We start from the raw sequence: 15494 nt of genomic DNA, 5'->3' as shown, positions 1-15494 counted from the left end.
TGTATACCCAACCTGTACACTAAACTATGTGAATGAGATGAAAGCGGAAAGATAATACACTGAAGGACCAAAGAAACTGGTACACCTGCCTAACATCGTGTAGAGCCCATGTGAGCAGGCAGAAATGCCGCAACACGACGTGGCATGGACTCTACTAATGTCTGAAGTAGTGCTGGAGGGAACTGACGCCATTAATCTTGCAGGGCTGTCCATAAATCCGTAAGAATACGAGAGGGTGGAGATCTCTTCTGAACGGCACGTCGGAAGCCATCCCATATAAGCTCAATAATTTTCATGTCCAGGGATTTTGGTGGCCAGCGAAAAGTGTTGAAACTCAAGAATGTGTCCTGGACCCACTCTGTAGCAATTCTGGACGTGTGCAGTGTCGCGTTGCCCTGCTGGAATTGTCCAAGTCCGTCGGAATACACAATGGACATTAATGGATGCAGATGATCAGACAGGATGCTTACATACGTCTGTCAGAGTCGTATCTAGGCGTATCAGGGGTCCCATATCACTCCAACTGCACACGCCCCACACCGTTACAGAGCCTCCACCATCTTGAACAGTCCCCTGCTGACATACAGGGTCCATGGATTCATGAGGCTGTCTCCATACTCGCATACGCCCATCCTCTCGACACAATTTGAAACGAGACTCGTCCGACCAGGAAACATGTTTCCAGTCATCAACAGTCCAATGTCGGTGTTGATGGGCTCAGGCGAGGCGTAAATCTTTGTGTCATGCAATCATCTAGGGTACACAAGTGGGCCTTCGGTTCCGGAAGCCCATATCGATGATGTTTCGTTGAATGGTTCGCACACTGACACTTGTTCATGGCCCAGCATTGAAATCTGCAGCAATTTGTGGAAGGGTTGCACTTCTCTCACGTTGAACGATTCTCTTTAGTCGTCGTTAGCCCCGTTCTTACAGGATCTTTTTCTGGTTGCACCAATGTCCGAGATTTGATGTTTTACCGGATTCCAGAAATTCAGGGTATACTCTTTAAATGGTCGTACGGGAGAATCCCCACTTCATCGCTACCGCTACCACGGAGCTGCTGTGTCCCATCGCTCGTGCGCCGACTATAACACCACGTTCACACTGACTTAAATCTTAATAACCTGCGATTGTAGCAGCAGTAGCCAATCTAACAACTGAGCCAGACACTTGTCTTATGTAGGCGTTGCCGACCGCAGCGTCGTATTCAGCCTTTTTACATATTTCTGTATTTGAATACGCATTGGTATACCAATTTCTTTGGTTCTTCAGTGTAGTATCAATGGACATACCAGTATTCATGGTATCCCTATGATAGTGAACATTTCAATGCAGGATGTCGCAGAAAAGAAAACAACACTTTTAACGATACCCTATATGTCAAGAAGTCAGTCCAACGTGGAAACAGTAGGACTGATCGTTTCCATGCGCCACGCAGAAGCATCGTGAGACCCGATAAGTTACGGCCAAATGTATTCAACAGAACTCACGTATCTGCAAGTTAACAAACGACAGTATTATACAAGCAGATACTCTGAACGAAATTTCCCGACAACGAGCGGAAGACAAAACTTTTCGAGTTTTGCTATAATTGTTCATCTTAACGACAGTTCGAAGGATATGAAAGAACAGTTAAATAATTTGAGTGTGGCATTCAGTGCATAGTTTCCTCCGGAGACTCAAAAAATTAGGCCTAACGTGTGAGGCCAGAAAGCGGAAAGCAACGTCACTGCTAACAGCTCAGATAAATGTGATACATTGCGTATCCCAGGAAAAGTGAATGACGCACAAACACGAATCTAATGAGCAGGGAACGATGCTAAGAAATTCTGTGTCTAAGGCAGCTGTGACAGAAACTAAAGTTCTTATGTTAAAAAACGTGAAACAGAAGCTTGTCATATGAAAAGCTCTCTTCTGACGTTCATTGTTAAAGTTTAACAAACTTACCAGAGATTTTCATATTCAAATCAAACGCCTGGGGAAAGAGTATTCACCAACAATTGCAAATACAAATGGCAGTAGCAATACGGAAAAGATTAATATTTTCTGAAATGCTGTAAATGAGAGATTAGGAACTCAGTACACGATATGCAGTAGTTATTTGACGTAAAGAATATTTAAATAACTTTAAGATTAATCCCAAAACGTAAACATTTGTGTCTTCCCTCCAACATGAAAACAAGTCGTATGAATGAAGGTAACATGATAAGTAGAAATACACTACTGGTCATTAAAACTGCTACACCACGAAGATTATGTCCTACAGACGCGAAATTTAACCGACAGGAAGAAGATGCTGTGATATGCAAATGATTAGCTTTTCAGAGCATTCACACAAGGTTCGCGCCGGTGGCGACACCTACAACGTGCTGACACGAGGAAAGTTTCCAACCGATTTCTCATACACAAACAGCAGTAGACCGGCGTTGCCTGGTGAAACGTTGTTGTGATGCCTCGTGTAAGGAGTAGAAATGCGTACCATCACGTTTCCGACTTTGATAAAGGTCGGATTGTAGCCTATCGCGATTGCGGTTTATCGTATCGCGATTTTGCTGCTCGCGTTGGTCGAGGTAAAAAAAAAAAAATGGTTCAAATGGCCCTGAGCACTATGGGACTTAACATCTGTGGTCATCAGTCCTCTAGAACTTAGAACTACTTAAACCTAAATAACCTAAGGACATCACACACATCCATGCCCGAGGCAGGATTCGAACCTGCGACCGTAGCGCGGTCGAGATCCAATGACTGTTAGCAGAATATGGGATCGGTGGGTTCGGGAGGGTAATACGGAACACCGTGCTGGATCCCAACGGCCTCGTATCACTAGCAGTCGAGATGACAGGCTTCTTATCCGCATGGCTGTAACGGATCGTGCAGCCACGTCTCGATCCCTGAATCAACAGATGGGGACGTTTGCAAGACAACAACCAACTGCACGAACGGTTCGACGACGTTTGCAGCCGTATGGACTATCAGCTCGGAGACCATGGTTGTGGTTACCCTTGACGCTGCATCACAGACAGGAGCGCCTGCGATGGTGTGCTCAACGACGAACCTGGGTGCACGAATGGCAAAACGTCATTTTTTTCGGATGAATCCAGGTTCTGTTTACAGCGTCATGATGGTCGCTTCCGTGTTTGGCGACATCGCGGTGAACGCACATTGGAAGCGTGTATTTATCACCATACTGTCGTATCACCCGGCGTGATGGTATGGGGTGCCATTGGTTACACGTCTCGGTCACCTCTTGTTCGCATTGACGGCACTTTGAACAATGGACGTTACATTTCAGATGTGTTACGACCCGTGGATCTACCCTTCATTCGATCCCTGCGAAACCCTACATTTCAGCAGGATAATGCACGACCGCATGTTGCAGGTCCTGTACAGGCCTTTCTGGATACAGAAAATGTTCGACTGCTGCCCTAGCCAGCACATTCTCCAGTTCTGTCACCAACTGAAAACGTGTGGTCAATGGTGGCCGAGCAACTGGCTCGTCACAATACGCCACTCACTGTGGTATCGTGTTGAAGCTGCATGGGCAGCTGTACCTGTACACACCATCCAAGCTCTGTATGACTCAATGCCCAGGCGTATCAAGGCCGTTATTACGGCCAGAGGTGGTTGTTCTGGGTACTGATTTCTCATGATCTGTACACCCAAATTGCGTGAAAATTTAATCACATGTCAGTTCTAGTATAATATATTTGTCCAATGAATACCCATTTGTCATCTGCATTTCTTCTTGGTGTAGCAATTTTAATGGCCAGTAGTGTATAGAGGTAAATGTATACAAAATTACTATGGCATTTCCCAATTTTTTGTTTTAAATTATAATATGTAGACTGAATAATTTAAGAGTTAAGATTAACCCTTAAGCACTTTTGACCATGTCTCAGAGTGCTACGATCTTTTGTCTCATGATACACACCTCTGCAAAGCAAAATAGACTTTTCAGTGTTCCTTTCTATTGTATGCATCCACTTGCCAGAACGTATCCATTGTTGTGGCGCTTTGTTTTATATTTCTGGGTCTTCAGAGGTCTCACAGACATATTGTGGCGTAATGGGATGCCACAAAAGAAGAGTTTGCGACGGTTGGTACCAGAAGTACCTCGGACCTCCGCTCGTTGCAGGAACGTCGCTCCACGCAGAGCAGTCACGCTGCCCCTGAGAATCATGCGCCTTCGAGCGGCAGCGCCACCAGGACGAGAGGCGCGCGTAAGTAACCACGCACGAACAGAAGTTGTCAATTGCAAGTCCGAGTCTTGCTAAGGAGTTCCTCAGAACGTTCGTCGTGTCTTTAAGTCTTCGAGTGAGATAGAACAGTGGCCAATAGGCAGATTGCAGCTAGGCTTCTGTAGAAACAGAACAGTGAATATACGAGGGCCATTCAGAAATAACCTCCGGTTGATTTAAAAAAATACACCAAGTTAAATAAAAATATTTTAATATATACATCTTACAACTACATCTTTGCACTATTTTTCTACATAGTCTCCATAGCGATTGAGGCACTTATCGTATCTCTTCACAAGCTTTGAAATTCCTTCTGCATAAAAATCACCCGCTTGTGCCTGGAGCCAGCCTGTGACCGCATCTTTGAGCTCTTCGTCGTCATCAAACCGCTGTGACCCGAGCCATTTCTTCAAATGCATGAAGAGGTGATAATCACTTGGCGCCAAGTCTGGGCTGTAAGGTGGATGGTTGATAACGTCCCACTTGAAGGACTCGAGAAGGGCCGTTGTTCTGCGAGCAGAGTGAGGACGGGCGTTATCGTGCAAAAAAACGATACCGGAAGTCAGCATACCACGGCGTTTGTTCTGTGTAGCCCGTCGTAACTTTTTTTTTGTTTCACAGTACACGTCTTGATTAATGGTCGTACCACGTTCCATGAATTCAACCAACAACACCCCTTTGGCATCCCAAAACACCGTTGCCATCAGTTTTCTGGCAGAAAAATCTTGCGAGGCTTTTCTTGGTTTGGTAGGCGAATTTGAATGTGCCCACATCTTTGATTGTTCTTTTGTCTCAGGGTTCACGTACTTAATCCAGGTTTCGTCGCCGGTCACGATTCTGTTTAACAATGGTTCTCCTTCGTCCTCATAACGTGACAGAAAGTCTAATGCAGAGGCCATTCTTTGAGTTTTGTGGTGGTCGGTAAGAATTTTGGGCACCCATCGTGCACAGAACTTACGGTAACCCAATCTTGCTGTCACTATCTCGTACAAGAGAGTCTTAGAAATCTGTGGAAAACCAGTAGACAACTCCGACATTGAGAAACGTCGATTTTCACGAACTTTTGCATCAACTGTCTGAACGAGTTCGTCAGTCACCAATGATGGTCTACCACTCCTCTCTTCATCATGAACGTTTTCTCGTCCACTTTTAAATAGATGTACCCATTCACGGACAACTCCTTCAGTCATAACTCTTGGTCCGTACACGGCACAAAGCTCACGATGAATAGCTGCTGCAGGATATCCTTTGGCTGTAAAAAACCTTATGACAGCCCGCACTTCACATTTGGCGGGGTTTTCTATTGCAGCACACATTTCAAACTGCCACAAAAACTAAACTAGCGCAGGTACGACGTTCACTCGACCACGGCTTGATGCCGACTGACCTCTTGAGTGCGTGAACGCACAGATGGCGTCGCTACTCCCCCCACAACCCGCACTGTGACCAATCGGAGGTTACTTTCTGAACCGCCCTCGGTATGGACGGAGACCACCTGCGTAGAGATTTAACTGATTGCTGTTAGTTTGGAAATGTTCTTCGAATAGTACATCAAGACCGAAGATTAGTTTTCTACCAAATTTAGTTTGTGTTCATGGAATTGTAATCAACACAGGAAAGATAAGCTAAACTAAACCTGTAGTCAGCAATTGCTGTAATCAGCGTTACCAAAGTTGAGTAATATATTTTACTGTTCACAATTCTGCGACACCTTCACTGTGCTGTGTGCTGCCCTAGAACCCCTGCATCGCTCCAACCAGGTCACCTGCATTGGTCTTTTTCAGCGACAGCGAGGTTTTCATCAAGGTGGAGACCTTAAGTTTACAACATATGCCACAGCGTTTGCGTGCGATTTTCTGTTGAACATTATCGTTTCTTGATGGAGGGGAAAGCAGGATTTTCTATGCAACGTGTGTCACGTGAGACAGATATGGAACGACTCAATGAATTCTCTGGTCAAGTCTGACAACGGCGATAATGACCCGATTTCGAGGTATTTAGTGATCATGACGATAATTCGGAGAATGAAACTGAAAGTGATGAAAATACGGCAGCTGATGACGATGGAAAACCTTACTTCCTCCGCAATAAGAGTTTTTTCCATGGAGAAAACGACAGCTGCCAGCTATCGTTAAGAACAAGACAATGCGATATCGTCTTTGCAGTTGGCTGGACTGCAGGTGATGCAGAAGAGTCTCGGAGAAACCGCTGCTGTTTTGGAGGTACAAGCCTAAAACACACAAAGAATTGTTTGAAAAACGAAAAAACATGTGCCTTTTGTCCTCTTTGTTTGAAAAGGAAAACGAGATATCATTGTCAACAGTATCGCGTTCCAGTTTTTTTTTTTTTTTTTTTTTTTTTTATTGTTCAAGAAAAGTCTGCAGAAAATCCATGTAGAGTGAAAGAGATTACAATATGATTCAGTGGCTCATAAGAATTCATAATTACCTTCTACTACACCATTTAAATCGGAAATGTAGCAAATTTCCTATTTCCATAGAATTATGCAGTGTGATTGTCACTCTGTGTTGAAACATTGAGTAGTAAACTTGAACTTTATTTCACATATAGTACAATCTCTCATACTGAAATGTGTTTTTCCATATAAAATGTTTAATGAGTGACTTGATACAGGTGTCAGGATTTGGAAGAATTGCATGTTTGCCATCAGCTGTACAAATTTAGTAGCATTTATTTTCTAACGTTTACGGTTATAGTGACCATTTTCATAGGAAGTAAAAATCAGTACATTGGATGGATATGTAATCCAACTTTCTACTGGATAAAATGAAAACCTTGAGAATCATACAATGTTTACAGACCACATATAACAGTCTTCATTGCGATAACAGCACAAAACTGACTTCATTATAATTAAACAGAACGATAATTAAGTGAAGTGTAGCGCTACAGTGTATAGGCACTGATGACGATGAATAATCACACAACACAGATACAATATAGCACAATTTTACTGATAAAAAGAGCACTCACTTCAGAATCATCCTGACTCGACAAAGTCATAAGGCAGACTAAATGGACATGTCTTCCAGGCGTGTTGTCATCTGCAGCAGAGTAGTCATCGGGTGTTGATGTATGCTAGATAGTGTACAAGTGATAATCATGAAGGTGGGCCGGCACATGAGGGGGCGGCCATAGTGTGAATGTGTGGAGGCATGTGAGATTGCAGGAGTGGTGGTGTGTCGCCAGTGCCAGATAGTGCCAGTGACGGTGTGAGTACAGTGGTAAGGATCAGACAAAACTAGTAATGACTCAAGAACCAATCAAGGCTGGCCAGCTGGCTGTGACTGTTGACTGCAAGCCGCCAGAAAGTAACTGGTGGACAACATGAAAGAAAGACAGGCAATGAAGATGGCACAACAGAATAATAAGTCCAGAGATCAATTTAACATCAAAAACTAAGATGTAGCATATTTAGAACCAAGACAACCATGTGTAGTGCCAGCTTTAAAGGGACGTTGTAGGTGCCAATAGGCTGGCATGGTGGGTGTGTCTTGTGGTGGCATTCAAGGCAGTATTGGCAGCGCTGCCTAGTGCCCGTCATCGATTTCCATACCGTTGGCGGACCTTCAAACTCGTCGGGCTGGGATAACGGATCCTTGCCCCCTGAAATGAGCATGTAGGGCTGGGAGCGCACTGGACAGTGCTGGGGAAGGAGAACAGGTGGCATGGGTCGAGACCCAGCATAGAAACCTGTAAGCAGAGAGGAAAAAATTGGAGAACTGGGCTACCTACTGTGGTGTTTTTTTTTTTTTGTTTTTGTTTTTTTTTGTTTTAGGGCGCACAACTACAGTGGTCATTAGCGCCCAGACTAAATTATGAATGCACTGCGAGGCACAATGTTACAATAGCAACTAAAAAGGACAACACTATAAAAGGCACATTAACAGGCAAGGGATTAAAAGAAAACAGCATAATCAAATGTCCTTAGACAGGTTTGTCAAGTGGATAAAACGAAGAACGCGAGAGCTGCTCCTGGGTCATCCGCTAAAATTTCATCGAGAGTACATGGCAGGCCAAGATCAATGCACAGTATATTAAAATTCAGACAGGACGTTAAAATGTGGCGTACCGTCAGCACTTGCCCACATGGGCTGAAAGGCGCCGGCGCAGCCGTCAGCAGATGGCGGAGGCTGAACCGGCAGTGTGCAACCCATAACCGGGCCAAAACGACCTCCTCCCGCCGAGAAGGGCGTGAAGAGGTCGTCCAAGCCGTGGGGAGAGGTTTCAAGGCCTGAAGCTTGTTCTCAGTAAGTGTAGACCAATCGGCATGCCACAGCGATAAAATGAGCTGACAAATGATCCTGCTAAAATCAGATGAAGGCACACAACAAGAAGCTGTCAGAGGCTGGAGGACCGTAGCCTTGGCCACGGCATCTGCAGCTTCATTCCCAGGGATACCGACATGGCCAGGAATCCACATAAAGGTAACCGGAGAACTGTCGTCTGCAAGCTGCTGAAGAGAGCGTTGGATCCGAAAGGGTGAACCAGATACGGATCACTGAGACTCTGGATGGCGCTCACGGAATCAGAGCAGATGACATAAGCAGAACGTCGGTGGCGGCGGATGTAAAGAACAGCCTGATAGAGGGCAAATAGCTCAGCTGTGAAGACCGAACAATGGCCATGGAGCCCGTATTTGAAACTGTGTGCCCTGACAATAAAAGAACACCCGACACCGTCATTGGTCTTAGAGCCGTCTGTATAAATGAAGATCGTATTAATGAACGTACAACGAAGTTCGACAAACCGCGAGCGGTGTGAGAGTCTTCAAAAAAGGAACGATAAGACGGGTGGTTGGGCCGCTTTGGCAGTGAAAGCATGTGTGATGACAGCTGAGAGAGCAGAGGCTACCTTCAGATCTCCACTTCATGCCTGCAGTCTCAGGAACAAGAGCAGTGAGAGTGGCGTCAGCGATGGTGGACGCCATGCAGACCACATTTGTCTAGTTAGGAGGAGTATTCATGACTGTGTCGCGTAGATCCCAGGAAGGGCTACCAAATTCAAGATGAGTGCAGTCCCAGGAGTGACAGGGGTGTCCAGGGGGCGAAAGACTGAGGTAGAGCAGCCCGGTGCCAGACACAAACAGAAGAGCTGCCGACCGTGGCTTCCACATTCTCGTTCAGTCCTGGCCAGTAGGCATATCGCCTTGCAGGAACGTTTATCGACGGCAGCTGGTTGAAACCTAAAACTGATATCCGGGAGATTTCTGCGGAAAATGTAATTGTATATCGAAAGGATAGGCAAATGGGAAATGGAGGTGATGTATTTGTCGCAGTAGACAACAAGCTCAAATCCATCGAGATAGAAATTGAAAGTGCATGTGAAATTATTTGGGCAATACTTAGTATCAGTGCTGGGTACAAAATGATAACTGGATCCTTCTCTCACCCAACAGACTCATCTACATATGTAACTGAAAACTTTAGAGAAAAACTGTTCGCTTGTACGTAAGTTCCCCAATCATATTGTAATCATCAGTGAGATTTTAATCATCCAAGAATTAATTAGGAAAATTACTTTTTTGTTATTGGTGGGTATGATAAGACGTCCTTTGCTAAATCCCTCTCTGATAACTAGAACAGATAGTGAGGAACCTAACTCATGATGGAAATATAGTGAATGTAATGGCAACAAATAGACCTGACCTGTTTGATGATGTACACATCGAAACTGGTATCAGTGACTATGAAGTTGTGGCAACAATGGTTACCAAAGTACAAAGGACAACTAAAACAAGCAGAAAGATATGTGTGTCCGTAAACTAGATAAAAAAATCAGCAGTGTCATATCTCAATGAGGAACTTGAAACGTTCAGCATGCAGAGGAACTCTGGCTCGAGTTTAAAAGAATAGTTGATCATGCACTGGATAGATATGTACCTAGTAGACCAATTCATAATGAGAGAGAACCTCCATAGTGTACAGTCACTTTAAAGAAACTTCTAAAGAAACGGGGATTACTGCATAATAGGTATGAATCGAAGTGTTGAGCTATAGATAAGGAGACGCCAAAGAAACGTGTTTGGCTGTCAAGAGAGCAATGCATGATGCCTTCAATGACAACCATAGCAAAATTTTGTCAAGTGATCTTTCACAGAACCCAAGGAAATTCTGGTCATATGTAAAGGCTGTTAGTAGCACCAAAGTTAGTGTCCAGTCCCTAGCAAATGATACAGGAACAGATATTAAGGGCAGAAAAGCAAAAGCTTAAATGTTTAACTCCATTTTCAAATGTTCCTTTACAAAGGACAACTCAGGAGAATTGCCTCAATTTAATCCTCGTACCTCTCGAAAGATGAATGAAGTAATTATTAGTGTCAGTGGTGTTGAGAAACAACTGAGATCGTTATATAGCTCCAGGGCGAGATGAACTCCCTGTCAGATTCCATACTGAATTTTCGGCTGAGTTAGCCCCCTCTTCTAACTATAATCTACCGTAGGTTCCTCGAACCAAAAGCATATCCATTTCTTACGAAAAGGTACAGGTAACACCCATCTACAAGAAGGGTAGTAGAAGTGACCCGCAAAACTACCGTCCAGTATCTTTGATATCGATTTGCTGTTGAATTTTAGAACATATACTGAGCTCAAACATAATGAGGTATCTTGAACAGAATGACCTCCTCTGTGCCAACCAACATGGATTTCGAAAACATAGATCATATGAAAGCCAACTCGCACTTTTCTCGCATGACATACTGAAAGCTTGGATTAAGGCAACCAGGTAGATGCACTATTTCCTGATTTCCGAAAAGCATTTGATTCAGTACCACATGTACGCTTATTGTCAAAAGTACGATCATATGGTGTATCAAGTGAAATTTGTGACTCGATTGAGGACTTTCTGGTAGGGAGGTCACAGCATGTTATCTTGGATGGAGATTCATCATCAGATGTAGAAGTAACTTTGGGTGTGCCCCAGGAAGTGTACTGGGACCCTTGCTGTTCACATTGTATATAAATGACCCTGCAGGCAGCATTAATAGTAAAATCAAGCTTTTTGCAGATGATGCAGTTATCTATAAAGAAGTAATATCTGAAAGAAGCTGCATAAATATTCAAAAGAAAACAACCAGTTTTTGAAAATATAATGTAATTGGATGGATAAAAAGTCTACTCACCAAGTGGCGTCAGAACACACATATAAAAGAAAGTTATAATTAGGCAAGCTTTTGAAGTGAGTGGCTCCGTTTTCAGGCAGTAGGGTTGAAGGGCAAGGAAGAAGGGTGAAGGAAAAGAACTGGAGAGGTTTGGGAAAAGGTGTAGATTCTGGGAAGGTCACCCAGAACTGCGACTCAGGGGAGACTTACTGGAAGGGATGACAAGGAAAGACATTGTTGGGGACTGCACCGGACGAGATTTGTAAACCTGAGAGCTTAATGGTAAAAGAAAGGGTAAAATGCAAGACAGAGATTAATGCTAAAAACATCATGTTTGAGTAAATAAGAGTGAAAAGCTAAGTGCATTGCACATAACAGAGGTGGGAGGGGGACGGAAAAAAATAGACATGTAAGAAAATGAAAGATGTAGAAAACTAAAATGGAGTGGTGAAAGGAGTAGTTCCTATGAAGAAATGCTGAGACGAAATTAACGTAAATTAAGGCCAGGTGCGTGGCGAGAACTGACATGTTGTAGTGCTAGTTCCCACCAGCAGAGTTCTGAGAACTGATGTCTGGGAAGGAATCCAGATGGCGCACATGGTGAAACAGGCACCAAGGTACCAATTGTCATGTTGTAGAGCACGCTCTGCAACAGGATATTGTGTGTAACGCCAGTATACATCCTCTGCCTATGCCCATTCATCCTAACTGATAATCTGGTGTTAGTCATGCCAATGTAAAAGGCCGAATAGTGTTTATATTGTAGCAGGTACACGACGTGTGTTGTTTCACAGGTAGCTCTCCCTTTGATAGTATGTGTTTTACCAGTTACGGGGCTGGTATAGGTGGTAGCACAAGAATGCATAGGGCAAGTATGACAGCAGGGATGGTCACAGGTGCAGCAGCTATAGGGTAGGAAGATTTGTGCAGAAGGAGCATAGGGTCTGACAAGAATATTGCAGAGATTGGGAGGGCAGTGGAAAGCTATCCTACGTGTGATGGGCAAAATCTCAGACACAATGGATCTCATTTCAGGGCATGATTTTAGGAAGTCATGGCCTTGTCGAAGTAGCTGATTAATACCTACCAGACCAGGATAATACTGAGTGACCAATTGTATGCTCCGAAATTGTCTTTTGGAGGGACCGGCAGTACCAGGGTTGGACGTGATGGCCTGAAAAACGTGCTTTTGAATCAGGCTGATGGGGTAATTATGTCCAGTGAATCCTGAGGTGAGAATGGTGGTGTATTGCTGTCAATAGTCTGCATCCAAACAAATACATTTGTCTTTAATGCCAAGGCTGTATCAGCCTCACCATGAGTCCATAGGGTAAAGATGTCATCAATGTATCTAAACCAAAGCAGGGGCTGAAGACTTATGGATCCCAGGAAAGCCCCCTCCAAGCGACCCATGAGACGGTTGGCAAAGGAAGGGACAATCCTGGTTCCCATGGCCATACCCCTGATCTGTTTCTATGTCTGCCCTTCGAAGGTGAAGTAGTTGTTGGTATGTATGAAGTTGATTAAGGTAAGTAGGAAGGATATCATAGGTCTGGAATCAGATGGGCGCTGCCTGAGGAAATGTTCACCACCAGAAAGACCATGTACATGGGGGATGTTGGCATAGAGGGATGTGGAATCAATGATAACAAGAAAGGTGTGTGGTGGGAGTGGGATGGGCACAGATTTCAGACGATCTAGGAAGTGGTTGGTTCAAAATGGTTCAAATCAAATGGCTCTGGGCACTAGGAGACTTAACTTCTGGTCATCAGTCCCCTAGAACTTAGAACTACTTAAATCTATCTAACCTAAGGACATCACACACATCCATGCCCAAGGCAGGATTCGACCTGCAACCGTAGTGGTCGCGTGGTTCCAAACTGTAGCGCCTCGAACTGCTCGGCCACCACGGTTGGCCTACGAAGTGGCTGGTATCTTTGATATAGGAGGGAAGTCTTTGTACTGTGGGCTGCAGGTGCTGGTCAACTATGGCACATAAACATTCAGTGGGTGCTTTGAAGCCAGTAACTATGGGACAGCCAGGATGACTGCGTTTGTGAATCTTAGGAAGAAGGTAAAAGGTAGGGTGCATGGATTAGGTAGGGTGAGACGTTCTATGGATTGCGACGTTGGTTCTTGTGAAGGGCCTGAGGTTTTAAGGAGAGAATGCAGGTCAGTTTGAATCATAGGGATGGGATCTTGATGGCAGATGCTGTATGTAGAGGTATCAAATAGCTGTACAGACCTTCACTAACAAACTCCGTTTGATCAAGTACCACAGTGGTAGATCCTTTGTCTGCTGGGAGGAAAATGATGGAGTGATTAGCTTTTAGGGAATGTACAGCCTGGAGTTTTGCAGAGAACGGGTTAGAGTCATATTGTAGGGACCTGAGGACGGGTTTTGAAGGAATGTTGGATGTCAGGAATTCTTGGAAGGCTTGGAAGGGATGATTTTGATATAGTGGTGGTGGATCAAGTTGGGACTGAGGTCGGAACTGTTCAGGGCAGGGTTCAATGTCAGGTTTGCTGTTGGAAAGGTTTTGGGATTGGGGTGCAAAGTGATATTTCCAGTTGACATTATGTGTGAATGAAAGCAGGTCAATCACTAAAGCAGCATGATTCAGTGCAGGTTTAGGGCTGAAAGTGAGACCCTTGGATAATACAGATACTTCAGGAGGACAGAGTGGTTTAGACGAGAGGTTGAGGACGCTGTATTGTTGAGAAGCAGTAGTGAAGGCTGTGGGATGTTAAGCAGGTTGGCCAAGCTCGGTTTGTAGGAGAGGAGTGGAGGTTGATGGTGTGGCTGTTTAGGGAACTGCAGAGGAACATGAAGGTAGTTTATGAGAAGGTGGGATAGCTTTTTGAGGTGAAGTCTGGCATGTTATTGCGGTCTTAAGTTGGCTTGGCGGATGATACCATCCAAGGAAACATGAGGGGCAGATAACTGCAGGATTTTGTAGAAGGAGAGAAGTCTAGCGGAGTGGAAATTGGCTGATGAGGCATATGGCCACAGATTAGGCAGGTAAGGGCAAGAGATTACTGTATTTGAAACTGTAAAAGAGGCTGGTGTAGAGGGAGATTACATTCACAAACAGGGTCTTTCAATGTTATGCTTTCTGGAGCAGCTCCAAGGACAAGCAGGTTTCAAGAAACAAATGTTTCCCTTAGTTTTTATAATGCAAAAGCATGTTTTCGAAAAGAACGGATGTAGTATGTGATGGGATTCATCATGGCAAGAGAGGATGGTTTGGTGTGTTTAAAATCGTAGTAGTGGCAAAAAAGATAAGCAGAGGGTGGATAAAAGACAGAAAAACGGAAGAACATCAAGGGAAAATTAGGATAAAACCAGAAAAATTCGTAGGAATATCGTGAGAACAGACAACGGTTAACAAAAGGTAATGAGTGGGCGAGAATTTTGCGCCAAAAAGTGGTCTATATGATACGAAAAAATGACTGGAAAATAAAATAAATCGATAGCAGAAGTCGTGAAAAGAGACAAAATTTAAAAAAACTGGGTAAACAGGAAGAGGAAGTCATCCGAGAAAATGTAATCCACTTAGCTTTGCAATTAAAGTAGTGGTAATACAGATAAATAAACGAAACTACTAGCGCAGAAGGTAGAAAACACGACAGTTTGAACAAGACAAACGACAACAAGGATTGACAAGAGGGTTACGGCACATAAGAAGGAATGATGGCCACATAGGCTAATATAACAACGAAAACAGTCAATTTTTGACAATATACTGTAACTGGATAGATAAAAAAAATCTACTCACCAAGCTGCAACAGAACACGCACATAAAAGAGGGTTATAACTGGGCAAGCTTTCAGAGCCAAAGGCTCCTTCTTCAGGAAGAATAACTGAAGGCGAAGGAAGAGGTGTGAAGAAAAAGGACTGGAGGGGCCTAGGAAAAGGGGTAGATTTTGGAAAAGTCACCCAGAACCGCAGGTGAGGGGAGAAACACCGGACAGGATGAGAAGGAAAGACTGATTGTTGGCGACTGCGCCAGATGAGTTTTGAAAACCTGAGAGCTTCAGGGTAGAAGACAGGGTAATATTGTCACGTAGAATAAGGTGTAATTACATGAATGACGAACACTAACTTCACCGAGTGAGGTGGCGCAGTGGTT

Source organism: Schistocerca americana, chromosome 7, assembly GCF_021461395.2.
Source record: "Schistocerca americana isolate TAMUIC-IGC-003095 chromosome 7, iqSchAmer2.1, whole genome shotgun sequence".
NCBI classification, from domain to species: Eukaryota; Metazoa; Arthropoda; class Insecta; order Orthoptera; family Acrididae; genus Schistocerca; species Schistocerca americana.
Note: the sequence above shows the minus strand (reverse complement) of the source record.